The sequence below is a fragment of the Cyanistes caeruleus genome, chromosome Z, assembly GCF_971803275.1.
Source record: "Cyanistes caeruleus chromosome Z, bCyaCae1.hap1.1, whole genome shotgun sequence".
Classification (NCBI taxonomy): Eukaryota; Metazoa; Chordata; class Aves; order Passeriformes; family Paridae; genus Cyanistes; species Cyanistes caeruleus.
The window spans coordinates 51,995,501-52,023,088 of record NC_141732.1 but is presented as its reverse complement, the minus strand read 5'-3'; the positions used below and the strand labels follow the sequence as shown (position 1 = coordinate 52,023,088).

General features: G+C 36.7%; 1 protein-coding gene across 16 annotated transcripts in view; it reads right to left on the bottom strand.

The window, feature by feature from the left end:
• The window catches only part of PTPRD (protein tyrosine phosphatase receptor type D), a 1,176,387-nt gene that overhangs the window by 308,856 nt on the left and 839,943 nt on the right, over positions 1-27,588 (bottom strand). The window contains exon 1 of one of the 16 annotated variants that reach the window (XM_086870068.1): positions 421-560. The exons of the other annotated variants lie outside the window; for them this stretch is intronic. The gene's annotated coding sequence lies outside the window, so the exon portion shown is untranslated. Of the gene's footprint in view, positions 1-420; positions 561-27,588 lie in introns of those variants that run through there. 16 annotated transcript variants of the gene reach the window in all.

Here is a 27,588-nt window from a genome sequence, read left to right as displayed (position 1 = left end):
GAAGACTGAGAAAAGGTAGCCAAATCATGTCTGATGTTATCAACTGTACATTTTAATTGTAAAATCAACCACAAAATGGTTGAAGTCAGAAGAGACCTCTAGCAGCCATCTGGCCCCCTGTTCCAGCAGGGCCACCTAGGAGAGACTGCCCAGGAAAGGACCATGTCCCTGGCCAGCCTGCCTCAGTGGTCAGTCATACTCATCCTAAAAAACCTGTTTCCTCGTGTTCAGATAGAACCCACTGTTTCCCTTCACAGATAACGACAGGATGGTAGATAATGTGTGTAAGAAAATCAGTGGTGGTGACTACCCATTGTTCTGTCACTGGGCACCACTGAGAAGAGCTTGGCCTCATTTTCATTACACCCTCCCATTAGGTATTTGTGCACATCGACAAGATCCCCCAAGCTTTCTCTTTACCAGAATAGCCAGTCCAGCTGTCAGCCTCCCCTGCTGAGGAGCTGGCCGCTCTCTGGACTGTTCCCAGTATGAAAACATCTTTCTTGTACTAGGGAACTCAGAAACAAACACAGCTCCACAGCTGTGGCCTAGCAAGGCCTGCTAGCTGCAGGTGCCTGTACAGCAGAATACTACTTCTGGTGGAACTCAAAAACACCAAACTGCCTTACAATCCAAAAACGTGTCTTATAAGATTTCTAAGACTGTTACATCTGGTACTCATCGTTCAACAACACCTTTACATACTATAAAGTTCTGGAAGACAAGAGGAATCATTTTAAGGTCATTAAGAGAAACAATACAGTTCAAAACTCCAAAAAGTCCATTAAAAAGAATAGCAAGAATGATTTACAAATGATTGTCTATGAGATACTTGCTTTAAAGTTTTCTGCATTTTGGGAATAATTTTGCTTTCTTAAATAAAGGCCAAGTGATAAAACAGTAAGAAGTTTATAAAAATTATTTTGAAATATGGTTATTATAGATACTGAAGTTGTTTTCACTGCAGAAGCATTTGAAGCAGAACTCATGAAATATTTAAAGTCATGCTTGTGACAGAACTCATATTTATACAGCATACCCTTGAGAGCTTTCTCACAGGTGCTTAAAAGAAAAAGGCTGGCAGAACCTTTATCTTTTTATTCAACTAATCTCAATATAATGATAACTGAGATTAACTGAGATTTATTTGCATTGTGTTTATTTCCCTACTGAAAGAAGTTTCTCTAGTAGAAAACATACTACCGATGTTCTATTCTTAAAGCACTATTGCTTTAAATGTCTTTGTAGGATTCTTTTCTTTATTTTTTTAGCATTCAAAAACTGTAGAGGGCATTCACTTGCTTGAAAAACAAAACTGGAAACAGGGTACATGGCTTGGTTTGTCAATAAAAAACACTAATCAAATGTTGTTCTTCAACAACAAAGCAAACAGGGTATTATTTACAAAATTCCAGCTGGACAGTTATGAAAATTTGTTGATATTTTACTGAAATTGCATGGATGACCCAAAACGAGGACAGTTTCTCAAAATGAGATCAGAGAATTACCAGCATATATTGTGGGTTGGGTTTTTTGGTTTTGTTTGTTTTTTGTAGTTTTGTTTGTTTGTTTTGTTTTTTGTTTGGCTGGGTTTTTTGTTTGTTTGGAGTTTGCTTGTTTTTGTTTTTTTTTCAAAATGTTATTCCCTCTTAAGAGCTGGTACCTAACAAATTGAATTGGGTTTTGAATTAAGTTATACAGAATACAAAAGTATTTGAACTATACAAAAATACCAGAACATTCTGTTTAATGACAAGTGATTCCATGGCCTATTATAATTTATTCTCCCCAAGTACTCTTCATTTAACTTATATTCATAATTCTTTAATAAAATTAAATTAATAGAAGCTATCTGCAGTGTAATTACTAACCAGACATATGAAAAACAAACTGGATACTGAGTCATTCAGGTCTACTTATCTGTAAAATCCCTTAATGTTCAGATACTTGTAGTGGTTTAGATCCTCCAATTTCAACCACCACAATACTTCACTATAAATTGCTATTAATAAAGCATATTGTTTAGAAAATAGTAGAAAATTGAAATGCAGAGATGGCTGAATAGTCTTTTCATACTGGCTTCATAAAAGCTAGTCTTTTATTCAGAGATTTCGAAAGAGAAGGTTAAATATCTGTGTGAAAATTCACATCAGCTCATCAGAATAACAGAAAAAAAGTAACAAAATAAACATTTTTTATAAACAACAAACCAACAGATAAAAAACAAGACATGGATTTATTCTCACAATTAAAACTAAATGCATAAGGGAAAAAAATAGATGCAATCAAATCAAGCCAGAATGCCCTAATAATGCTGTCGCTGGATGCCTGGAGAAAGATCCCATGCCATTTATGGGGTGTACGTATGATTTACAGATATTATGGCCAAAAATTTAAACAGTACAATTTTGATTTATATAGACAAAGAAAGAAGTAGCATAAAATAACATATGAAAAGATGCATATACTTGATAAGATCCCAGTAACATCTCACAAGAGATACAACTTTTGGTTGAGTAACAGAAATAAGCACGTCAATTAGCAGTCAGTAAAATAAAGGCAGAAGCACCATAAGCAGATCTCTAAGGACATATTTATGGAGGAGATCCCTGAGCTAAATATTGGCATGCTGCTCATAAGCTGGCTAAGTAACAATTGAAAGATGTAACAGTCTGCAAATTTTGAAGGGCATATGGAAATTGAGATGCAAGAAAAAATTTAGAGGAATTTGATTATCAGGAGAACATTCTGGAAATAAAAGGTATAATCAAGGAAAGATGCATTCTAAACAATATATAGGAAATCCCTTTAATTTTGAATACTTGAAAAATATTCTAAACAATCATAAAGAATAGCAAAGAAAATACACACAAGACAAGGAGGATGAAGACCAGCACAGTTTATTTTATTCTCCCTCCACTGCCCAAATAAAGTGGACTATATTTCAAGTTGCCATTCTTATGAGTACCCTGTCCTTTGCAATGGCTTATCAGTCTTACAGTGGTGGTTTTTCACGTCAGGTAATTTTACCGTTTTTCAAAGAAAATACATTTTATGCCTTTATAACTATAACTCAATTTCAACTCTGTATTGTTTCAGTAGTATATATCACTGACTAAATCTTTTCTCTAAAAAACTTGAGGAAACGAATGACCAAAACAAAAAGAAAGCCCACCTTGCATATACATAAAAGTTCAAGAGCTCAGTGAACGCGCAGGAAGAGATCCACACGACCCATGCATGCTGTGGCCTCTATGTATAGAAGTCAGGAATGGGAGAATAAAATGATTAATTATCAAGAGGCCTCTTTTGCTTGGAAGGGGAGAAATTTCATTGGAGGATCATCAAATACCATGCCAACACAGTGGTGAGACTGCAGTGACAGAGAGAAAAAAGATGACATCTGCTAGATGCTCTGATTCAGCTTGAGCACACAAGTAGTCCCAGAGACTGACTACATTAAATTGCTTCTGTGTTTTACACCAACAGGACTGTATGAAGAGATCAAAAATGAGCTAGAAGAAGGCCTCCTGGATGAGACCTTAACAACCACTTCAACTTTGAGGTGTTTTGGCTACCATGTTTTGCCATTCTTTAACATTTACAGCTTTTGTGTTTTGCAAAGTGGCAGCAAACCACCACCTAGGATACTGGAAAACTGGATAAAACAGACCAAATAGTTGTTAAAAGGTGGTGCAAAACAGAAATATTCTGCAGAGTAAAGCATACTGACTTTAATGTGACAGTAGTCATAACAATGATCAGCACTATATGTTTTTCCTGTAAAAGGTGAGTTGCTACTACAACCATTCAAAGTCAAAGATGATTCACGGAGCCCGTTTAAAATCAGGCAGAACACCTTTATATGCAAAGCAACTCACTTCTAGGAAACCAGAAGTATCCTGATCCCTTACAGCTTTCCTGTCCTATGTGGTACGCTCTCTAACTTCTCCCACTCTCACTCTACACAGGACACTTCTATGAAGGGACTGAATAAACTGTCACATAAAGTTTAATTAAGGGTCTTCTTGAAATAAATGTGATAGGACTTGCCTTCTAACCCACGGTTCAGGTGAAACAGAGAAACTACTTCTGAATTTTTTCCCATTTCCTTACCTTGACAGTTAAAAGTAAAAATCAGAAAATATGATTCACCAATATGCACAAGCATTGAAATACAAATTCATTCCTAAGGATGAGCAATGCCTTCCCATGCCATGTGAACCAAAGCACTCTATGTTCCATAGATCAAACTTAACTGTTTAACGACACTTTTTATAAGAGTTCAAGAGCTCTTCATCCTGTGAAATTGAGTAAGGCAGGCTGGAAACCAGCATAAGGATTTGCTCCTCAAACTGAGGAGCAAGAGAGAAATGAACAACCAGTGGAAGCAGGAACATGTGAACTGGCGAGAGTTCAGAGGGATATGATTGAAATGTCTAAGGATGGTGTTGGGAAAGCCAAGTAAAATCTGGAACAGAACTTGGCAAGGGACGTGAAGAATAACCAGAAGGGATCCTATAAATTCACAGGTGAGAAAAGGAAGTCCAAGGAGAGCCTATCCCATGATCTGTAAGCAGCTTGAACTAGTGATGACTGATACAGCGAAAGCTAAGGTGCCCAGTGACCTCTTTTCCTCAGTCTTCACCTAGCAGCCAAGCCTCCCAGTCCTTTCAAGCCCCTGATCCTCCCAGCGAGTGTGGGGGCAGTGAAGCCCCTCCCACTATAATTAAAGACCAGGTTTTGGATCACTTGGTGAAGCTAAATAATCACTAGTCTATTGGACATTGTGACAGTGACAGGACATGGGGCAACGATTTTAAACAGAGAGAGGCAGGTTTAGTTTTGAAGTTAGGATGAAATTCTTTACTCAGAAGGTGATGAGACTGAAACAAGTTTCCCAGAGAAGCTGTGGATGCCTCATCCCGAAAGTGTTTAGAGCCAGGCTGGATGGAGCTTTGAGCAACACGGTCTAGTGGAAGATGTCCCTGCCCAAGGCAGTGAGGTTTGAACTAGATGATCTTTAAAGGTCCCTTCCAACCCAAACCATTCTGTTATTCTACAAACAAACCTTCAACAAAGCCAAAGTAATAAAAATTAAATAGTCAAAATTTCATATTTCAGAAACTTTTGCAGTATACTGAGGCATTCTAAACTTGCCACACAAATGATGATATGTAGTAACGGTGATTCCATGCAGACAATCTTTTCAGTGATTATCACATGGGAGAAAGCAGAGGCTGCATAGTAAAATATTCTAAATATTGTTAAATATGTTATTCTGTAATGCACTTGGAAGCTATGACACATAAATGCAACAATATATTACAGTAACAGAAAAATATATACTGTTCACAGCAAATATTTTTCCCCACCTCTAAAAAAGCTGAAGTTCATCTAAATTACAATAGAGACACAAAGGAAAGGGCAGAAAAGCTCATGAACATACTCTGAACAGGCACAGAAGAATAGAATTCAAAGACAATGAACAAAGCTATGGAAAGGCAGCACTGTCCTGACAACAAACTGTTTATTTTTCTCCTGGTTTATCCCTTAGATTATCAATAGGTCTTACACTGAAGGCATCAATTTCCCTTTTGCATGAACCCTTCTTCTCACCTTCCCTATACTTTGTTAGCAAATTCAGGACATCTTCGCCACAATGACAGGATAGAGAAAGAGGGCAGGTAAGAAAAGATAAACAAAAAGAATACAGCATGAAGTCTTCAACAAAATACATTGAAAATTTGCTACAGTTCTTAGATATGCCTACAGGAATCATTCTTCCTAGGTCATTGTTCACAGAAAATTAATGATTAGCAGCTTAAACAATGACACCAAGAGCTGGAAAAAGGGTTCAGAGATATGAACCTGTGAAGATCTGACACTGAAAATCTTGGTTAAGAAATGAAATTTGTCATCTGTACAGTTCCACCCCTTCAGGCACTTAACTGGACTGAATGCATTCCAGTCACTGACTACCTAACTTAGTTAAGAATTTATACCAGAACTGGAAACACAAACATTCTTTAGTAATTAGATATATGTGAAAACGGTGACAATTTTTCTTTTTTTTCCTAAAACCATTAGCAAATTATGCCTTAGCAAAACAGTAAGTAAAAGCTTCCAATCCCATGATCTGCTAGAATGATATGGTCTCCTAAAAGGAAAATATGTAGGTCACATAATTTATGGTACCTGACAAAAGAATGGAAAGGGACTAGAAAAATATAATGCAAGCAACATATTTTGTCTATGTTTAGCTGACATTAACATATGATTTCAGCTCTAAGTTCAGGGTTTTGGTACATAATCAGTCTTCTTGTCCTTATTCCCCTCTACTTTATAAATCCAGACTTTGCTCTTCTTTCAGCTTTAACAGTAAACAAGTATTTGCCCTTGTTTTTGCAAAACTGAAGGGATCAGCAGTGGTATCTCCTCAGCAGACCAACCTATTAACTACAGATTTATGCTCAAGCTTTCAAAGCAGTAAGCTCAGATTTTTGCCCCACTCTTTTTCAAGAATTCATTCTTTGATTTACTACACAACACTCAAAACTCTTTCCTGAGTACTTGAATTACTAACTTCCTCATCAGTACTCAATACATAATACCATTATGTATTTTACATCATACACCTATGTCATACACAATCATATTATTTTTAATTTGCACAACAGGAACTGAGAAAAACAGATGGGTCTGGATAAAGTTCTGGAACATCAAGGCCTGAATAAACACCAATGAATAAATTATACTGAAAATCATCAAAGGTCACACATTCATATTCAAAACTTTTACAGGTAAGGAGTATGCTTAGCCTGAGCTCAGTTTACAGGCCTGGAGGAAGTTTGTTTGTTGCTGAATCCAATCATACTTGTTAGTTTAGAAATAAAATCATGAAGGAAAGGAAAAATGGTTTATCGTATGTTCTGGCTCAGGTAGGATTTTCTCTTCATCCTAATGATACTTTCACTGCTGGGTGAAGTGAAGTCTAACACACACAGAATAAGGACTACCTGGAGATGTGAAAAGAGCCTGTATTTTGCAGTAATCTGGGAAGGTTATCTCGTGAATAATATTTTTACCACTGAAGTTGTGTATTGAGAAAGTCTCAATAATAGGTTTTCTTATTGGAATGTAAAAACCATGGAGGATGAGGAAATGCAAAAGTAAGGCAGAGATGGAGACAGGATAGGGCTGCTGTGAGACAGGATATGGCTGCTGTGGCAATGCTGTTGACCAGTAAATACCTGTTAAGACGAAAATTAAGTTTGGTATTGGAACAACTGAGCATGGTGATCGATCCTGGAAAGCGTTATAGGCTGGGATAAAAGGAAGAGTTGGAAGAGAATCTTTTCTTTTCATTTTATCTGAGAGGTCTCCACAGTACCAAAGTTTCTTCATTTAGTTATCCTCTCTGTATTTTTTCTCCTTACATTTCCATGTTTTGGGTTTTCATGTACAATTTCAGTAGCATTTCCTGGCATACCTAAAAATCTAAATATGAAACTCAAAAAAGCCTATTAGCTCTCATATGCTGATAAGACCACCATAAAAACATACACAAATTTCACTGTTTGATCAGATGAAATACAAAGGTTTTTAAAGAAAGACTTCTCTGTATTCACACTTCTCTTCACAGTTGTTGTAAACAATTACTCATGATTTTCCAGCTTTCTACTCCAGCACACCTACTGTTTCAGAAACTGTTGACAAGCAGCTCTTTCATTTGGACCAATCAAGCCTGCTTGAATTAACAGGAAGTTTTCCACTGACAACACGGACTGTGAATACTAAAAAGAAGCTGTTTCTTCTAGTTAAGTTCAAACTGGTTTCAAAAACAGGTTCTTAGCCTAATGAAAGCCCTGCAAGAGGCCAAAACTGTATATTACATGATGTGTAGAAGTGGATTACAGAAGTACAAGAAATCCCAGGCTTTTCACTGTTTCTGAAGATCCCTAAAACTTTTCTCCCTCAGCAACCTAGATCAGGCTTAGCTATTTGGAGGTAGATTCTGATTTATATGTCTTTCTTTAGGATCATCTAATGCTATGACGTATTAGTTGGAAAGCATCACTAATTTTTAATATGAAGTAAGAATTTTATTTCTGTAAAATTTTTCTTCAGAGAGAGCTTATGCAATGCTTAAAAATCTAATATTACAAAATGAATGGGCATAAACCAAGAAAAAGAATAAAAACAGTAAAAGTAAACTAGTAATAAAAAGCAGTAAAAATTAGAGGTAGACCCCATCCTAACACTGAGTACTTTGAATTCATTTTGACTTGCATATCTAAAAACCTTCCATTTCATGGCAAAAGAACTCAAAATCTGTGGGAAAAAGAACCCTGAAATTTTGATCTTGTAGGACAGCATAAAATTTAAAGATTATCAATTACTGAGCAGATAGAAAACCTATTCTTCTGTGATCATTAGTGGCACATTTCTTTTTTAGAGTAATACGCCATTTGATAACAGGTGTCTTGTGAACAGGCATTTGGAATATCACTGGAGAATATGAAATAACTCGTTAAAATTAAAAAGTGCTAACCAAGACAATGTATTTATTTTACACTACACTTTTCCAACTTCAGAGTATGTACACTTTAATAGAGACTGTATAAAATGGAAATACAACCAAATTCTGTCAAGAAATCAAGCTTCATCTAAAATGACAAAATCACTTTTATCAAAGATGTATCTGCTGACTCTGAAGAGATTTTTCAAGACTAAAATTTTTTCTGTGAGCATTTACACTGCAGTTTGCTTCACAGAATCAGTAGCAACACCTAACCAGTTGCTAGTAATGAACATCATAATCACTATATTCCAACAAAGCAAAGCAACCACAAATTAGGAAAGAATTATACCACCATTTAGGAAATATTACTATGTTCTAAATGAGCAATTTTATTTGGAGACTGTAAGTGAACCTGAGGTTGTCCTGAAAGGATGATTTTTTTATTACAGTACCTGTAAAAAACACATCTTAGGGATGCTTAGGGATGCTACAGAAATAGTTTTTCACTTGCCACAGGTATTAATTTTATCAGTTGTATTCAATATCCAGACCACTTCATATGGTCCATCTCATTGCTAAAAGATAATGGAAGCGTTTTTTAACTAATGCTCCAAATCAATTTTTTTAAAGACACTAATTTATTTCAAAAGAATAGCGTGCCAATTGTTGTCAGGAAAAAGACACAGACAGACAGACAGACAGACAGACAGATAGACAGATAGATAGATAGACAGAGCAAGCATTAGTCACTTAGCCCCAGTCATTCAAGTATTATCATATAAATGCATTCACATACACTGACTTTTCATCGTAATATCACCACAGATGCAAAATGCAGTACTGGTTAAAAACAAAGTAACTTGCTTCAGGTGCATAGTTTGGGCTTAGAAACTCATCATTGATTCAACTGAGAAACAGTATACTAATTTACTTCTAATTGTATTTTTTGCTATTGAAAAATTCTGTAATATTGTCAACCATGGATTCTGAAGCAAAAGGAAATGCTTCTGGCTTATACCTCAGGCTGGTGCCACACTTTGCTCCTAAAGAAGTATGCCTGACTTTCTAAAGAGAAGATGGAAAGCTTGTCATGTTTCTAAATGTTCTTTTTCCTTAACTATTCTTCTTATTATTATTTTTATTATTACTATTCTTCTGATTATTATTATTGTAAAATAAGATTATTATGGGGAGGGAGAGGCCAGGAATGAAGGTGAGTGAGAAGGGAACAACATAATTATCACCAAATCAATTCTAATAAATTTATTTTACGTTTACAAAGGTATAGCCTGTGAACAAAACAATTAAAGATTTATTATTGCAAGAGGATCTATTTCAAATGTGCCAGTGTTTGTTTTTTGATGTTTTCATCTGCTAATTTGCTATGACAGGTATAAATCACAAGCTGAGACATCCTTCTTCAAATGACATTTGTAGGCTTCTACTGCTCACAAGGAATATCAAGGTTATTGTCCAGCTTAAATAGAAAAAGAGAGCTTCCATCAACAGATGTCAAAACAGATAAGCACAGATTTGACATGTGCTTGTAGAACTATCACCTGCTATCAGTGCTGCAATGACAGCTTTATGGTGAGAATGTCAAGGAATTTCATCGTGCTCTGTATTTCAAATACTGCTCAATTGAATATGATAAACATATGTGTTTCTGCCAAGCAGTAAGTGTTTATTGCCATAATCCTACTTGTATAACAACTGTGCAGATTATTTTCTTTCTTCATAGGTATATCCACATTCTACTTTAGCACACCAGTATTTAATTTTCCACTAAAAACTTAGGTTAATTGATGGTATTGATGTACCAGGAGAAAAGAAGATGGTGAGGCACTGAAATTAAAAATCATTCACCTGTCTCCTGGTAAGATGGTGATATCTAGTAACACACACTTTCTATGGTTTAAGGATGTCTACAACAACTGTTTTCTAAAATACTTAGGTATTGAAAGACACCTATTCAGATCTTCCTACTATCTGGAATGGATCACACTATTAAAAATCTTATTATTGCTAACTATATATATATATAAATCAACTATATATATATTATATATATATATATAAAATATATATATAAAAATATATTCTGCTTAAGATAAAAAGTGCAAGGGTAACATGCAAACACACAAAAGAAAAGAAATCTTGAAAAAATACAAAGGAGAAAAACAAGAAAAACAAACCTGGATGCAGGTAGACAAAAGCCTGAAATGATTTTGTACCAAATGTAAAAGATTCTGTGAGATCATGAGGAAGGACAGAAAGCAGGGAAGAAGTATAATTTATTTCTAAGATTATAGAGAAACACTTAATTTTGGTCTGATTCCCAGTTTAACCAGATCTTTCTTTTGTACTTATAGGCTACTACCTCTTCACCGTACTTCTCTTTGACAGGTTCTCCATTTACTTGAGTATCTTAGTAACAATCAGTTCCATTATAATTATTATTTTGTGCTTCTAGATTTTCATCCAATTATCTGTACTGAGACACTTATACCACCACAAGGACCACAGTCATCATTTATTAGTGTTTTTAATACACTTTATAGCTTGCCCTAGGCCTACTTTTGAATCAATTAATTTCCCCATGAAATCCTCAAAGCACAGCTAGCATAAAGTATCTTTTAGGTCTTCTGCACCCTGTTTACCACTGTAATTTTTACCCAATATTCCTAAAAGACATTAAAAAAAAACAGGCTCTTAACCTCTCTTGATAATGTTAATTTTCTCATCTGATCTTCCCAATTGAACAATTAAAAACCTCATTCTTATAAATTTTCAAACCAAAGTTACTTAAACAATAAAAATAGATACAGTCAAAAGAAACAACTATATATTCTCCCCTGGAAAATAAGCCAGAAGCTCTGTAATAAAGAGAAATTTTAAAGTCAAAATCCCCATGCAATTCATTAGTAAAAGGTTTTCTTCCTTGGAGATTGTTTGATACGTAACAGCTGCCTTTCCTCTGCAGGGCATGGACACTGCTCTCTCTCCTTCACTGACAAAGAACCTAATACCTTTAAGACTTACAGCAATAAGAATAAAACTGGCTAACTAAGTAAAAAATTACAATTATGGTGAAGAGAAGGACACAGATACAAAAAAAAAAAAAAAATAATTGCTACTTTTATTTAAGACACTTGACCAAAAAGGATGAAGGCATTACTATCATTATACAGAGGAAGGAAACTTCAAAATCACTTTTATTATAAGAATGAAACTCTCAGAAAACATTTATTGAAATTAGGGGTTGAGAAAGATAGAAAGGTACTGAGATTCACAAACACACTGTTTATTAACAGGCATGATCCTTCATGTAAGTCAGAGTGGAAAAGTGTATCTTTATGGAAAGGAAGCAAGAGAAATTACATACATATTCATCATTATTAACCATCATTAGCAAGCTTGACTACTAAACTTTTACGAAACACAACATAAAGAACTTTTTTACTTTCTTTGACTAAAAAGTTCCCCAACATGACCATTAGATAATTTATGTATCAAAATCACACCATTAATGTAGCTAACATTCACACTCTAAAAAAAGGTATTTGTATACTAAGCCTCAAGATTTACCAAGATCAAGAATACTAAGATTTATTTCTCTCTTAATCAAAGCACTGAAGTGAACTGTTCAACTGGCTATTTAATATTTTAGGCTTTTCCAGAGAGTAAGATGCATAAAGTAAATTATTTACAAATGGATCTATAACTGAAAAATGAGGAACTCGATGTAGCTGCCAGAGACAAGCTTAATACAGTGCAATAGTTGGTCTAGTCCTAGTTTATTTGTTATGTTTTGAAAAAATGAGGATCTTGCTGAGTTTCCTATCATCAGTGTACAGTGGAGAAGGGAATTGGTTCAGCACCACAAAGAAAAAGAAGAGCAGTGCAGTCTTTTGATTGCAGAGGATAATCTATAAACACAAGGAACAAAGCTGACCCTCGATGTGATCTCCGTTCACCTCTGACAACGGATGGCAATCTAGAGATATCGTTATAGGATACAAAACAGCTTTTAGGAAAGGTTCCAAAAAGAAATCATTCTTCTATTCACCCACGTTGCTATAGAAACAGAACCAATCATGCCTGTCCACAAAGGCTTTTATGTCAACTTCTGTTAGAAAACTTATATAAAAAGTAAAAATTAAACTAAATTAACAGGACAGTCATTAAGTGATTAAGAGAGGTAAAAGAAAGAAAACAATTTATAAACAAATGTGTCCTGCCTTGCCCATTAAATGCCTAACTTTTAAAGTGTAAACCAGCTTATTGCAAAGGTTTACTGCACACTGCTATAGTGCACTGTCTTATACTTCCATGCAATTTGAGAGGGTGTAATTTATATAGAATGATGCCTTCAGATTCCTGGGGTCACAAGGTATACATTTTTTCTCCTTTCTCCTCCTCCCAACCACTAAAGAAAGGTTATATCATATCCCAATCATCTTTGTAAAATTAATGCTTTCCAAATACATCTTCAAGGAAAATATTTCAGCTAAAACAATACACTTACTGGGGTAATTTACTTCTACCCCATGATATCTTTAAAACATTGATTCTTCATAAAGCTCACTGCAAATAATACTGCTAGATATATTAAAAGGGTGCTTAATGAAAATGGATTTCCAAACTAAAATACAGCAAATTTCCTAACTCTACAGCAAGTGTAAACAAGATAGTATGGACAGCAGAATCTGGACCTTGGTATCTAACATCAGGAATTAGTTTTGTGTCTGTGGTATTCTTGGACAATTATTAAAACTCATGAAGAACTAACACTAAATTACGAAGATTTTATGCTAGGGTTATAACACACTAAGCTTCTCTGTAGCCACACAAACTACTGTCCATAGACAGAGAGGGTTTGTTAAAGACAGAGAAGAATCTCCATCTCCTTTAAAGTGCTAATCCCATCTCTTTGGTCTAGTGTAGTTTGACTCAAAACATAGAACACAGAACTACCAAGACTGCATCTCTAAAATAACTAACTGCTTTTCCACTACACAAATAAATATATTCTAGGATTTCCCTTTCCATTCTCTCCACCCAATCCAGAAAGTTTTAACACATACCCACACCACCAAGAATGGAATACCGCAAGAATGCTACTTCAGGCACATCCTCATTTCTTTGTTGTTTTTTAACGATAAAAGATTTAACTGAGTTTTGGAAATTAACCTGATTTCATTTTTTTCTGAGATAATGTATTTGAGATACAATGCTTCATGGCTCACACCACCCATGAACCAAAGTGGATTCAGGCATGCACCAGTTACATAGTCTAACCCCAAAAGGTTAAGGATTTTCACACTGGGATATTTTCTGAAACCCATCTAAAGTTAGTGACTTACTCTTTGTATTTCATTTATGTATTTGTAAGTACAAGGCATATCCTTGATAATTTAAATTCTATAAATCTCTGGGGAGTGCTTTGTTTAGGATTTTTTAAAATTTCTATCAATATATTTTATTTTAGTTGGTTTGTCAATCTTCACAATCTTCTCTTGCTCTTCACAAAGGCTCAAGTCAAGCGAAACTCATCACACTACTAGTTTGTTTACGGTGATTTTCATGTTTACACATGAAATACATACTTTGATGCTTCTAACTTTGAAAAAGGTTATCAAAAGTATTATTTCAACTGCATGAAGGATGAAACTACTAAATCTAATGCTAAGGATTCTGTGCAGAACATCTGCAGAAGACCAAACATATTATGTGTTATTGTATTTTGTTTTATTTTATTTTAATCTCCAGAGTTCTCCAAACCCAAACAAATCAATTGTGTCATGTCTCTTTTCCTTTTGGCAGAATACAGCTCAGATTCTGCAGTTTATACTAAAACCTCAGCTCTACATCAGGAACTGGCAGCTCGAGTCTCTGACTACCACAGCTGAGAGTAGTTTTCTTACCCATGTCATTTCTGAAATAAAAACATGAGGGTTTGAGTTACACTTTCTCTTTTTCTAAACAACTTAAAATGTATTTATATGTTTTTATAATAACATGGTAATAATGTGTAAGTTAACAAATGGTGTTGACTGAATAGAATTAGAATACCACGCCAAAAAGTTCACAAAACTGTGGGTAAATCACAGCTAATACTCTGATATCCTTGATTACTTCAGAAACAGAAACATTATCTAACCTCATATATCAAAGATAACTCTGGTCCCCAAGTAAAGACATTAATAGTTAAACTACATGGTATGTTCCTCAGTTCCCTAGTCAATGTTCCCACAACTCTTTTTCTGTAACTTCCACTACGGGACTATGCTGTTTTCTGAAAAATAAGCAGGCCTCTTTCATAGAAGCATAGAATATCCTGAGCTGGAAGGCACCCACACCTCTGGTCCCTATACAGGACAGCTGTAAGAATCACACCATCTGACTTTACATGAATAATGGTTTCCTTGCCATTATTTTCTTTCCTTTTCTGATTTTTCTTGCCTTATGGTGCTCTGACACCTACCAAAAACTTTCTAACTGTTAAATGTCAAACGCTCAGAAGCTTTTCCTTTGCTATTTGAAATCTGATCAAACATTGTTGGAAAGAAATTACAAAAATATGTCCTGATACTGATGAATGTTGTGCTTTAGATGGAAAAGATCATTTTTTTTATTATTATTTAATTAAAATATTTCACCTAGCCATGGACTGCACACATAGCTGGCTTTTCCTTCGTGCCTTTCTGCCAATGTTCTGCTCTGACACAAATAGGAGAAAGTGGAGAAAAGCTTTTTTCATCAAAGCTTACATACTGCTTCACAAGAATAGTTTGCTATTAAAAATAGTAAACAAGTATCTTGAAGACTTCTAACGTGATTTTCAGAAGAGGGATTTAAGAATCATACAGACTCAAACACACATTAAAAATACTCTGAAGACCACATGGGAGACATTTATGAGACTGGAGAGAGGAAAGAGGCACACCTCCAGGTCACAGTTTCTGAGCAGAACAGGAGATTGGTCTAATGGTCTCTATGATGCAGGAAAAATTTGTTTCTTGTTTAGTCTAGAAGGGTAAGAGTGTTCTCTAGATGATCACCCAGTATTTGTAAATGTCATCAGCAATTTAAAAAATACTGAGAACAGCTTTCAAAACATGTTATGGTTAAGTATTTTAATTAAGCATAACTATGCACAGAGGAAGACCTTCTAGTGCAAGGAATGTTATCCTGAAACTAAAATCTTACGTGGTGAGTTTGTATACACAACTGGCAGGCAGGAAGAGCACCAGCTCTTTTGCTTTCAAGTCTGTGTAGACAGCAATTATTTATAGTTTGGAACTTTTAATTCTTTTCAGGTTGCACAGGATTTGATTTGTCAGCAGAACAGCCATTTAAATTGTCTTCTTAATGGTCATCAGCTCCAGTAGTTAGGCAAGCAGATACACTTGGTTTGAAAACTCTGTCCAAACTCTTTTAATGAGTTTAATTAATCTAAACCTCCAAGGATGTGCTCTCCCTAGAGTTAGTTCTTTTTAGTTCTGTTTCCTCAATCGATTGTAGTAAAATGCTCCAGGAAATCTGACGCCTGGGTGTGATACCCCTATGGCCCACAGAACCAGAACAATTCAATTATGTAACACTATACTTGGGGTTTTTTGTCCACAACAAAAACAGATGGAATATCATTGCTCCAATCTAGGTTTCATTTTGTTCCCTTTTCAAATTATATGCTTTGGAAACATGTTTGTCCAAATTTTACCTGTAACAGTTAAGCTCACTTTATTTTATAGACCAGAAATACTTAACTCATATATTCAATTTCCCTTTTTTCAGATGATACTGCCTAAATTTTAAACTGACAAAGTCCTATTATATTTTTTACAACAAATTATCCCTAATGATGAGGTAAAAAAGCAACAGCTCTGCAATAACTTGTTAATACTCCATTAAATTGAGTATTCTACTATTTACAGTACTGAGATAAAACATGCTGTCAAATGTTGTCAGTGAAACTTTTTCAGAGTTTTTATGTCTTCTGACACAAAGTCAAAGAAGCTTTTCTTTTGGAGTCCTCTTCTTCATGGAATGGATTAGATAATTTTTGTTAGGAAAGACAAAACCTGCTAGCTGACTGCCTGAATTTTATTTTTTTTTAATGCAAAATTTTTCCAAAACCGTACATCTTCTTTTAAGACACAGAATATTGTCACAGATCTGGATATATCAGCTATCATTTCAGGTACCTGAGCAGCCTAGACACTTCATAACCTCTTCTGATTTATCAAACTAGCTGATATTTACACACATGAAGTAGCATATGGCTAAAAGTTTGCTCAGTCTTTAACTTGCTGTTAAATATGTGCAGTAAAGTTCACTCACTACTTTTGCCAACACTCTTTTCTGCTTGTCCTTTTCCCATAAAAATCCAGCTCAAAGCACCATGCTAAAATGCTATTATATGGCAGACAAAGGTTAGACTGAAAAAAAGAAAATGTAAATTCTCTTCCTCTTAAAGGTTTCATCAACTTCAGAACTGCCAGTTCCACAAGCACACATACAAGTCTAAATAAATCTGGCACCAGCAGAAAACATTTCTAAAACACTACATTGATAAAATATTGTCACATATACAAACTGGCTCCTTTCAGACACTTTGCTTCTAGGCATACCCAGAGTTATCAATTAATCCAAGGGTGAATTTCAGAAGCAAATTTTACTCTCTTTTACGAAGCATCTCAGAATATATCCTTCTTCTATTTATATATGTTTCCTTTACTGGGATGTTGCCTTTGCTTTGCTTTCCTATTTTTTATTTTTTATTAATTAATTAGAAGAACCATGATACTTTTTGTAGAGTTAAATTTATCCTTTAAGATGACAATGATGCAATAGCTCTTGTTTGGATGGCCTAACTGGCCCATTACATGTCTCCTAAACAACAATGTCTATATTCTCTTGAACTCTGAAACAGAGGTACAACCATGTACCTATCTGTGAAAATCTGTTGTGTAGTTAGAGGAGAGTTAATAAAGCATTTTCTCTGTTTCTGAAGGAGCACTGCCAAAGAGCAGGAAAGACGAAAAATTCAGCTTTTAAGTCGAACAGACACAGTAGGCTAGGGTGGCCTAGAAGTTGGAAGGAAACACAGGAAGAACAACTGATCCCAAGTGACTAAAGGGAAACTCTCCATGACATGTGACATCATGCTCAGTAACGAAGACTGATGGAAGAGTTTTTAGGGTGTAGCTATTACTCAAAGGCTGTAACAGTATAGTGCTGAATATTATAAGCAAACTGCATCTGGAAGGTGGTGATTGTCTTTGCATTGGTATTTCCCTCCTTCCTATTTTCTTCACTTGGTAAATTGTCTTTATTTCAACAGACAAGTTTTCTCACTTTCACTCCTACTATTCTCTCCCCCAGATCATGGCAGGGGTAGAGGAACAAGAGAGTGACCAGGGTCAACCATCAACCCACTTCCATTATACAGTACAATAACACTTCATAGGGGGTGAGGATGTGACAGGGAACACACCCCCCAAAAAAAATAAATAAACAAACCAAAGCTGTGTATTCTTTAGAAATTAAAAAAAAAAATACTACTCTAAAATATAATTTTTTGATCAGTGTCTCTTAAAGCCACAGATTTTTCTGTAAAAGCTCAGAGAAAGAGTCCAAGGTAGAAGTAATCTTTATGTAAAAATAGAAAGTTACGTGAACTTAAAATTTTGGACATGATCTAGATCCCACTTAGCTAAATATGCCAAAGCAGAAACCAGAACATTTGCTATCAGTGTTGCAGTAAGTTAACTTTGGTAGTAATGAAGATCCTTAGTGATTCTGCTTTCTAACACCACACACGGTCTCATCAAGAAAAGTATACAACTGCTTCATAATGCAAATACTGTTTCTTTCTCCTTTTTTCAATGTGAAAAAATAAATAGCCACAGCGAAATTATCCAAAATTATACATTTCATGAGCACAGCTATACCGTTACTGATCATGAGACTTTGTGAGTGAATTGTGAGGATGGACACAGTAAAATCAATGCTGATTCAAAGGAACAAAAAGAAAATTTCTGTACCTAAGGCCCTTGTATATATGAAGTATGAAAGCAAATGAAAGCAAAGATTTAGCCAAATTGCAACTGCTATTATATGTGATACAGAAGCATTAAACTCTTCTGTGAGTTCTCTATTGCAAAAAAAAAAAGGGCAGTAGAAAAGAAGAAACTACCTTGACTACAAATACACATTATCATTTGCTCACATCGCAAATTAGCTTGCAGGAACATACTCTTTCTCAAAGCAAATAATTAATTAAATTTCTGAAAACTGTTTGCCAAGTGAATGCTCTGCACTAGCAGCTAATACATTTGAGTACATGCTTTACTTGCCTATTTCCAAGATATTTTAGCAATCAACGTGCTTCAAAGCATTGCCACATTTACTATGGAACTACATATATGACAAGATGCAGTGGCTACAAATTACTTTCAAAGCCCACCTAAATGACAGGTATTTTGGTTCTCAAACTAATATTGTTTGCAAACTGGAAACCAGACTTCCTAGTAACTGAAATGCTTGAGAGAAGACTGTTAAGTTTTTGAGAAACAAAAACCAAAAACAAACAAACAAACAAACAAAAACCCAAAAAAAAAACCAAAACCCAACAACAACAAAAAAATTCAACCCACAACATTCCAGAGATAATGTGTCCCAGTTTCTTAGGTGTTGGATTACAGAACAAAGAACAGGGAAATGCATTTCAAACATGTTGAAAAATAGTTAATAATTCAAGCTGATTGTGAAGAGTTGAGGGAAAATGCCATATACATGCTTGTCATGAACTGCACAGAAGCATGCATATTTTAATGAATAACCAGAAAATACTAGATAAGTAACATTTAAAAAGAACATAAGAAAATAATGAAATTACTATAGAACAACAAAATACTTTAATGTGATTTCTACAGCTCCTTGTAAAAATCAAAACTCTTTAAACAGCTGATAGAGATTAAACAATTGTTTTTTAATGAAAAAGAACACAGTTTAAGGATGGTTCTCCAGAATTAACGCAACTGAATGCAATCAGATTGCTAAAGAAACTATGAAATATATTGTTTCATTATTTCAAATGTAAAAAAAAAAAAATGCCTTCTTTACTCGTCTGTTATTCCAAAAATGGAGAGAAGTATGTCACAAACTAATAGCCAAAGAATGTGTTTCAGGTCTGGACCTGTCATTGGGGACCTCTAAAAAGAGCCTGGCTTTGTCTTCTAATGGATCCTCCCTGCAGGTATTAATTATTATTATACGGTATGATCCCCCTGAGCCTTCTCTTCTCCAGGAAAAATAAATAGTCTCAGCTCTCTCAGCCTTTTCTCACGCAAGGGATGCTCAATCTCCTTCATCATCTGAGTGGCCCTTCGTTGGATTCTGCCCAGTATGTTCATGCCTTGCTTGTACTAGGGGGCCCAGAACTGGGTGGAGTATTCCAGATGTGGCCTCACCAGTGCTGAAAAGATGGTAAGGGTGACTTCTGTTGATCTGCTGACAGCAGTCCTCCTAATGCTCAAAATATCATTAGCCACTTTCGCAGCTAAGGGCAAACTGCTGACTTTTGCTCAGCTTGGTGTCCATTGATCCCAGGCCTCAGGAAAGCCGTTTTCCAGCCAGTCAGCCTCCAGCATGTTATGGTACGAGGGGATAACTTCCACAAGTATAAGACTCTGGAATTCTAATTTTTGAACTACACGAGGCTCTTGTCGGCCCTTTCCTGCCACTTGCTGAATGGCAGCAAAACCCACTGGTTTATGAGTCACTCTTCAGTTTTCTAATACCAGGAAACTTGCTGAGGGCACAGTGACCCAGCATGCTAATTATTACTGAAGACGGTAAATGGGACGGGAACCTGTACTGAGCCTAAGGTACACCGTTGAGGATTTTTGCCACCACTTATTACCCTGTGGTGCCAGTCATTTAAGCAGTTTTTAATCTACCTCAGTGTCTGCTCATCCAGCTCATACTTCTTCAGCTTGTCTAGGAGGAGTTCAGCTTCTCTATGAGAGCATCTTTTGGGAGACAGCACCAATAGCCTTCCCACTGTCAAGGTAGACAATAGCCTTGAGCCTAAGAGGAAACACTGGTTTCCTTTTACCTATCAAGCCTGTCACGTCCTGATAGAAAATTTTCAGTTCCTCAAGCCAGACTGCTTTTTGGTGAACCCATGCTGACTGCTTCTGGGAACCTTTTTTTTGTGCACAAAATGCCCAGAAATGGTAGCCCAGAGTAGCTGATCCCATCACCTTCTTAAGGACTGACTTGAGATCTGAGAGGTCTTCCTAGTCCTCTTTTCTGCCCTTCCTGAGGACAGGGATCTTCCTGTGATCTTAAGACTACTTTCCCGGTTACTGAGATCATTAAGGAACTATTAGGAGTAGCCTATCAGTAATACCAGCTAGCTTCCCTAGCACTTGTGCCAATGGCAGGGCTCTACAATTTGGTTAACTATTTTCTAAACCAGCTGTATTCCATTGTGGGAATATCTTCCTCACTCAAGACTTTCCATCTGGTCTCTGATGTCTGTTGAAAGCCACTCTCACTAGTAAACACTGAAGAAGGCATACAATACCTTAATGTCTTCTACGCTCTCTCACCAGGGCCCCTTCACCCTTCAGCAGCAAGCTTACATTGCCTCTAGCTTTGCTTTTATTTCCTCTGCACTTATAGAAGTCTTTCTAGTGCAAGCTGTCTCTGCCTGTGGTAGGGAGTTGGAACTAGCTGATCTTTAAGGCTCCTTCTGACCCAAACTACTTCATGACTCCGAAATCTGCTGTTAGACATCTCTTACCAGATTCAATTCCATGTGTTTCAGCTTTCCTACTATTTCCGCATGCTTAGACAGTGTCTCTATGTTCTTCCCAGGTTTCCTGTCCTCCTGGCTTCCACTTTTTGCACAAAGTTTTTTGTTTATACTTGAATTTTGCCAGAAAACTGTTGCTCCTCCATACAGGCCTATTTGATCTCGCTGGAAATGAGATCAGTTTCACATTTTGACAATGGAACTCTTATGCAAATGTTTCATGAATATTTGCATTTATTTATTTCTTCTTAATGAACTTCTAAAACAATGCAGGTAAACATTGCACTTGACATTTTTCAAACTCACTCTGCTCTTTTTCAGGAAAGATAGCGCAAATACCAGTTTATCACCAGGTTTTAAATCTTTAAACTTCTACCTACTACATGATGTGTTAACATGACTTTGTCTTCTTGATAAAAAGATATATTTTTTTTGTTTGTTTTGCTTTTAATCTCAATTTTTCTTTTCATTTCATATGACCACTCATATGGTCACAGGGGATTTTCTTCCTGGTTTTCACTCCTCAACTCTTAGGATTCTACAACATGGCTGGGAAGCTGATTAGTCCTCCACCATCAGCCACCAAAGATACGCTACTTCACTCATTTTTTAGCAATTTACAGAAAAAGTAAGTTAAGATATGCCTGCCATCTTCCATCTTGTTTAAAACAAAGATGCCTAACACTTTTTTTACAGCTCCTTAGCACAATCACCCAACATCTGTGAATGTCTAGGAGCTTTACAGAAACACACATTGTTCACAACATATCACAACTTAGAAAACTAAATAGACATGGGTCTCAAAATTCACCAGGTCTTCTAACAATTAGTATGTAATAGTTACAGTCTATGTGGAAAATTTAAAATCTACCAAGTTGGACAAATGAATAATATTTAGTTCCCAAATTCTTCTACAAATTTATTTATGGTATGAAGGAAAGGCTGTTTGAAGGAAACCTATTCCTTTGTACTTGAGCAACTACCATAATTATTACAGATCTAATGTACTATTAAAATGTGCTACTGGACTGTGTCCCGTTTCTGGCCAGGACAGTGACAATTAATTTTTTAAGTAGCCATCATGGAGCATGGCTAGGGCCCTGAGCTTATTCTGTATAAGGTTATTTTCTAGTCTGTAATTTTTTTTGGTTTTTAAATGTGGTGTGGATGGCACTGAGGAGATCTGCCAGGCTTAGCATTAAGGACATACTTTCCTTAACATACACAAGGAACTAAAAATTCTCAAAAGCTGTTACAACAGGCCTGAAGAAGGAGAGGTGGGTGAGAAGATGGGGAAAATCATCTTCCCCTGTTCCCCTTCCAGACTGGGTATAATTATGAATGGACTCCCAGAGGCAGTGCTGGAGGTGAGGGCAGGAAAGCAACAACTGAAGGATTGTCCCGCACACTTGGAATCAACTGTCCCAGGGGTGGAAATGCAGAGCCACTATTTGCCATGACTGATCCAGACTGCAGTTGGAACAGGGTGAGATGCCAACACTCTTGCAGTACATTGATGACATCATCATGTGGTACAACACTGCAAGAAATCTTTACAGAAATGGGCAGGGATAATCCAACTCCTCCTAAAGGCCAGCCTAAGGGACCTTCCCAGGAAATTCAGTTTTTAGGAGTTAAAATGGTAATATGGACATCATCACATTCTAATGGACATGGTCAACAAAACAGTAACTACTATGTCCCCACCAACCAGCAAGAAGGCAACACAGCTTTCTTAGGTGCTGTGGGTTTATTTGAGGAAGTATATTGCACAGTCAGACTGTAAGCCCTCACTCTATCATGCGACATGGAAGAAGACTGATTTCAAGTGGGGACCTGAAAACATGAAATCTTTGAAGAAATTAAATGGCAGATTGTTCATGCAGTAGCTTTTGGGACACTGAGAAAAGGGTAAGATGTTAAAAACATTCTCTATATGGCAGCCAGGGAGAATGGTCTTTCCTGGAGTCTCTGGCAAAAAAAGACTCAAAAATGACTGCTGGGGTACTGGAGTTGGAGATAAAAAGGATCACTGGCCTGCTACACCCCAGCTGAAAAAGAGATGCTGGCAGCTTATGAGAGGGTTTGAGCTGCCTCAGAAGTGACTGGTGCTGAAGCACAGCTTCTTCTGGCACCCCGACTGCTGGTATTGGGCTGGATGTTCAAAGGGAAAGTCCCTTGCACATATCACACCACTGATATTACTAAGTGGGTTGTACTGATCACACACCTGACTTGAACAGGAAAGTGCTATTGCCCAGGGATCTTGGAAATTATAATGACCTGGCCTGAAGGCGAAAATTTCAGACTATTATCAAAGGAGGTGGGGGAGGAGTAAAAAGTGTCATATGCTGAGGAGGCCCCCCCCATATTATCAGCTACCTGAAAATTAAAAGTAACATACTCTCATCACTGACTCATTCTGTCTATATTGTAGGAATAAACAGAAATTGTGATAGCTGCTGTATGGATTCCTATGCAGTGACTTGCACAAACTATTAAGGGACAAGGTGAATGAACTCAGGTTGCAGCTGAAAGCTGTATTTAGACATTGCTCAACAAAAGAAATAGCCAACACCCCACTTCTACACTGACTTGTGGATTCCCTCTCAAAGTGGCTAAAAGGATAGAAAAATTGTCAGGGCAGATGTAAAACCATCTGGGCAGCTGAACTGTGATGAGACATCACTACCTGGGATGGAAAAGTTGGCTGTAAAAGTACATCATGTAGATGCACATGCACCTAGGAGTGGCACTACTGAAGAGCACTGCAACAATGGACAGGTGCATCAAGCTGCCAAGATCAAATTAAGTTAGTTCTGGATTGGCAAAACTAAGGTGAATTATTTCTGGTTTGGTGGGCCCATGATGTCTCAGGTCATCAGGGAAGAGATGGAACATACAGATAGGCTTGTGATTGAGGGGTGGACTTATCCATGTCCATACCTGTCCATGTAACTACCTGCCAGGTTATCCAAACCTAAGACACATGCACTATAATTAAGCAGGCAAGAAGGTAAAACCCCTGTGTATGGGTGATAATGTCTGAAATACAAATACGTGGCGATCTGGCAGAATGATTACATCACACTCATACAAACCTGCCAAGGCAAGCACTACATGCTTACAGTGGTGGAGACAACCACTGAATGGCTAGAGACATACCCTGTGCCTCCTGCCACCACCTGGAAGTTCATCTTGGGCCTTAAAAAGCAAGTTCTGTTGGGACACGGCAGCCCAGATGGAATTGAGTCGGACAACAGGACTCATTTCAAAAATAATCTCAGGGACACCTGGGCCAGAGGGCACAGTATTGAGTTGGTTATGTGGTTTTCACCCATGGAAGTCGGGTGGATCTCTGCATCCCCGTGGATCCACAAGGGCTGCAGGGCACAGCTGCACCACCATGGTCTCACCACAGCCTGAAGAGGAGCTGTGGCTCTGTCATCTGGAGCACCTCCTCCCCTCCTTCTCCACTGACCTTCATGTCACCATGTTGTCATCTCCTCCTCTTCTCTAACTGAAATTAACAGTGCCCCACTCTGTTTTGATTCTTTTCTTAAGTACATTATCACAGATACGTTATTAACTTCTCTATTTGCTCAGTTTTGGCCAGCAGCATGTCCACCTTCAGAGCCATCAGGGATTGGCTCTGCCAGACATGGTGGAAGCTTCAGCAGCTTCTCACAGAAGCCACCTCTGTGCCCCCCCTGCTACAAAAACCAGGCTGTGCAAAACCAGCACAGTTGGTGTATCACATTCTCTGTCATGTAGCAGCCTCTGAGAAAGCTGAGCAGTACAGTGGTCTGTTAAAAACCACACTGAAAGCAGTGGTTGGGGAAACCTTCAAACACTGAGATCTACACTAACAGGAGAAGCTCTACCAGCTGAGCTAGCCCAGCCAAAACCTCTATGTACTGTAGAATGGAATAAAGCCCCTCTGGTGCACGTAGGAAATGTGTTAGGTAAGACTGGATTAGTCTGGTTAATGGGGCAAACCCATTTGTGTTTTTACTAAAAGACCAGAGTGCACTTGGTGAGTAACGCAGAGAGACAGGGAAACATGACGTGTACCTCAAGAGGATTTGATTTTCAAATGAGAACAGTGTGTAGAGTTGAACATGCATGTCATATTGGTTGCTGAATGACACTGCCACTGCATGACATAACTACCATGGACAATGAGGATGGACTGCTCAGGTACACCAGCCATGAGCACCTGATGCAGCTCTCAACCAGGCAACAGCAAACCAGCCCTCCTGCCCTGGAAGACATCTAGGATGGATAGAACCCACACTCATGGCCTAAATGAACTCAGCAAACATTTTGGAGGGACAAGCACTGACTAGAGAAATTATTTCTTTGCTTGTATATATGTGCATATACATTTAACATGTATATCATTGGAAAGCGTAGGATTTGTGAATTATGTAGACGGTACGGAATACAGGCCACTTCCTCTCATCCTCTCACTGCAGGTGTGGTAGATGAAACCAGTCAACACCTCACCACAACCACATTTCAGGTGTTTGCAGTGAATAATGAGGTCCCTCCTGTGCCTCCTCTTCTTGAGAATAAACAAACCTCCCCTCAGCCATGTCTCAAAAGACATGTTTTTAGACCTTTCAAGACATGCTGCCCTTTGCTGGACATGTTCCAGCACCTCAGTGTCCTTTTTAAAACTTAACACAGTACATTCAAGGTTCAGCCTCACCAATGTGGAGTACAGGAGCTTCCACAGCCCCTAGTCCTGCTGGCTACACTATTCTTGATATAGGACAAGATGCCTTAAATCATGTACTTCAAATCACAACTGGCCTACAAGCACATAGACCTTTGCCTAAGACACAACAGTTTGAATTTTTATCTTCAGTTTATTGTCAGCAAAATTGTTACAGATCATTATTTTTAAGGCTTGAAAAAGAATCCTTGCAGAACAAAAAAATGCCACATCTAAGAAGGCAAGAGATGCGTAGTAGCACAGAAAACTAATGAAAAATTACTTACGTCTTCCTAATGAAGATTTCTGATGTCAAGTAACACTTGACATCAAAACACTTGACTAAATTTTTTTAAAAAATGATATTTTAAAATTCACTGTTTAAAAAAATAACCTTCTGTTTGAAAAATAAACTTCTGTGTTAGAATATAAAGTATGGTATTTTTTTATCACCTCTTTGTAATATGAGAAAATATAACTTCTGGAAACAAGCTATAAACAAGTGGAAGTCTGAAAACTGAAAAATACAATCTAATGCTTTGAGTTCAAACTATCTATTTGGTCACAGAAAACCAAGAAGAGTATTTCTACTGCTCTCATTTCATTACTCTGTGGAATTTTGTGCCACATTTGTATGAATGAATGCTAACACAGTTGGAACTCTTTTACCAGGACTACAAGTCCAGATATTTTGAAAAAAAAAATATATTAAAAAAACCAAACCTCAATCATGACTATCAATTTCTTGTTACATATCCAATATGATTAATCTTCTGCAATGCTGCAAATATTCCATTTAGTTCTTTTTTTACAAAAACAACAAACTTCCAAACTAAACTAAATCAAAACAGGCAAACATACAAACTCAGTAATTAAATTCTTAAATAACTTACAATACCTTTATCCCTGTAAGGTTTAGTATAATACTGATGATTCAAAACAAATCCTAAAGTACTCTTCTATAAAACATATCTCTACTGCAGTAATTCAGCATAGTGATCTATCTCCTTTTGCAGTATGCAGTAAAGCTGCATCCCATAAATTAAGTTAAACTTTAATACAAAAGATTAGGAGCCAGAACTTCTCAGACAGTGTGCGGAAGAGAGAAGTTCATGTATAAACTGAATCTTGAAGAACATAAAAAATGAAGATGTTCACTGAGTCTCTGATAAACGGCACAGGAGAGAACTGAGCTCCATATTTATCCTCTTGAGTAATAATGTAAGAGATCAAAATCTCATTCTTGAGAATAATCACACTGTTATCATAACTCTGTCATTGGAAAAAGCATCCACATTTTATGTTCTCTGCTATAAGATATCGGTGTATTCCTGACATGGCTGGCCATTTTCTTGTGCATGTATATTTTTCAGGAAATAAATCCAAATCTTAAATGCTACTTCTTCTCATGATACTAAAATACAACTAATTTTAAATACCAACAAAATATAATTACTGTGATAAAAATACAATTAATTATAAATAAAAAAGGTCTTCTAATCACATTATGAA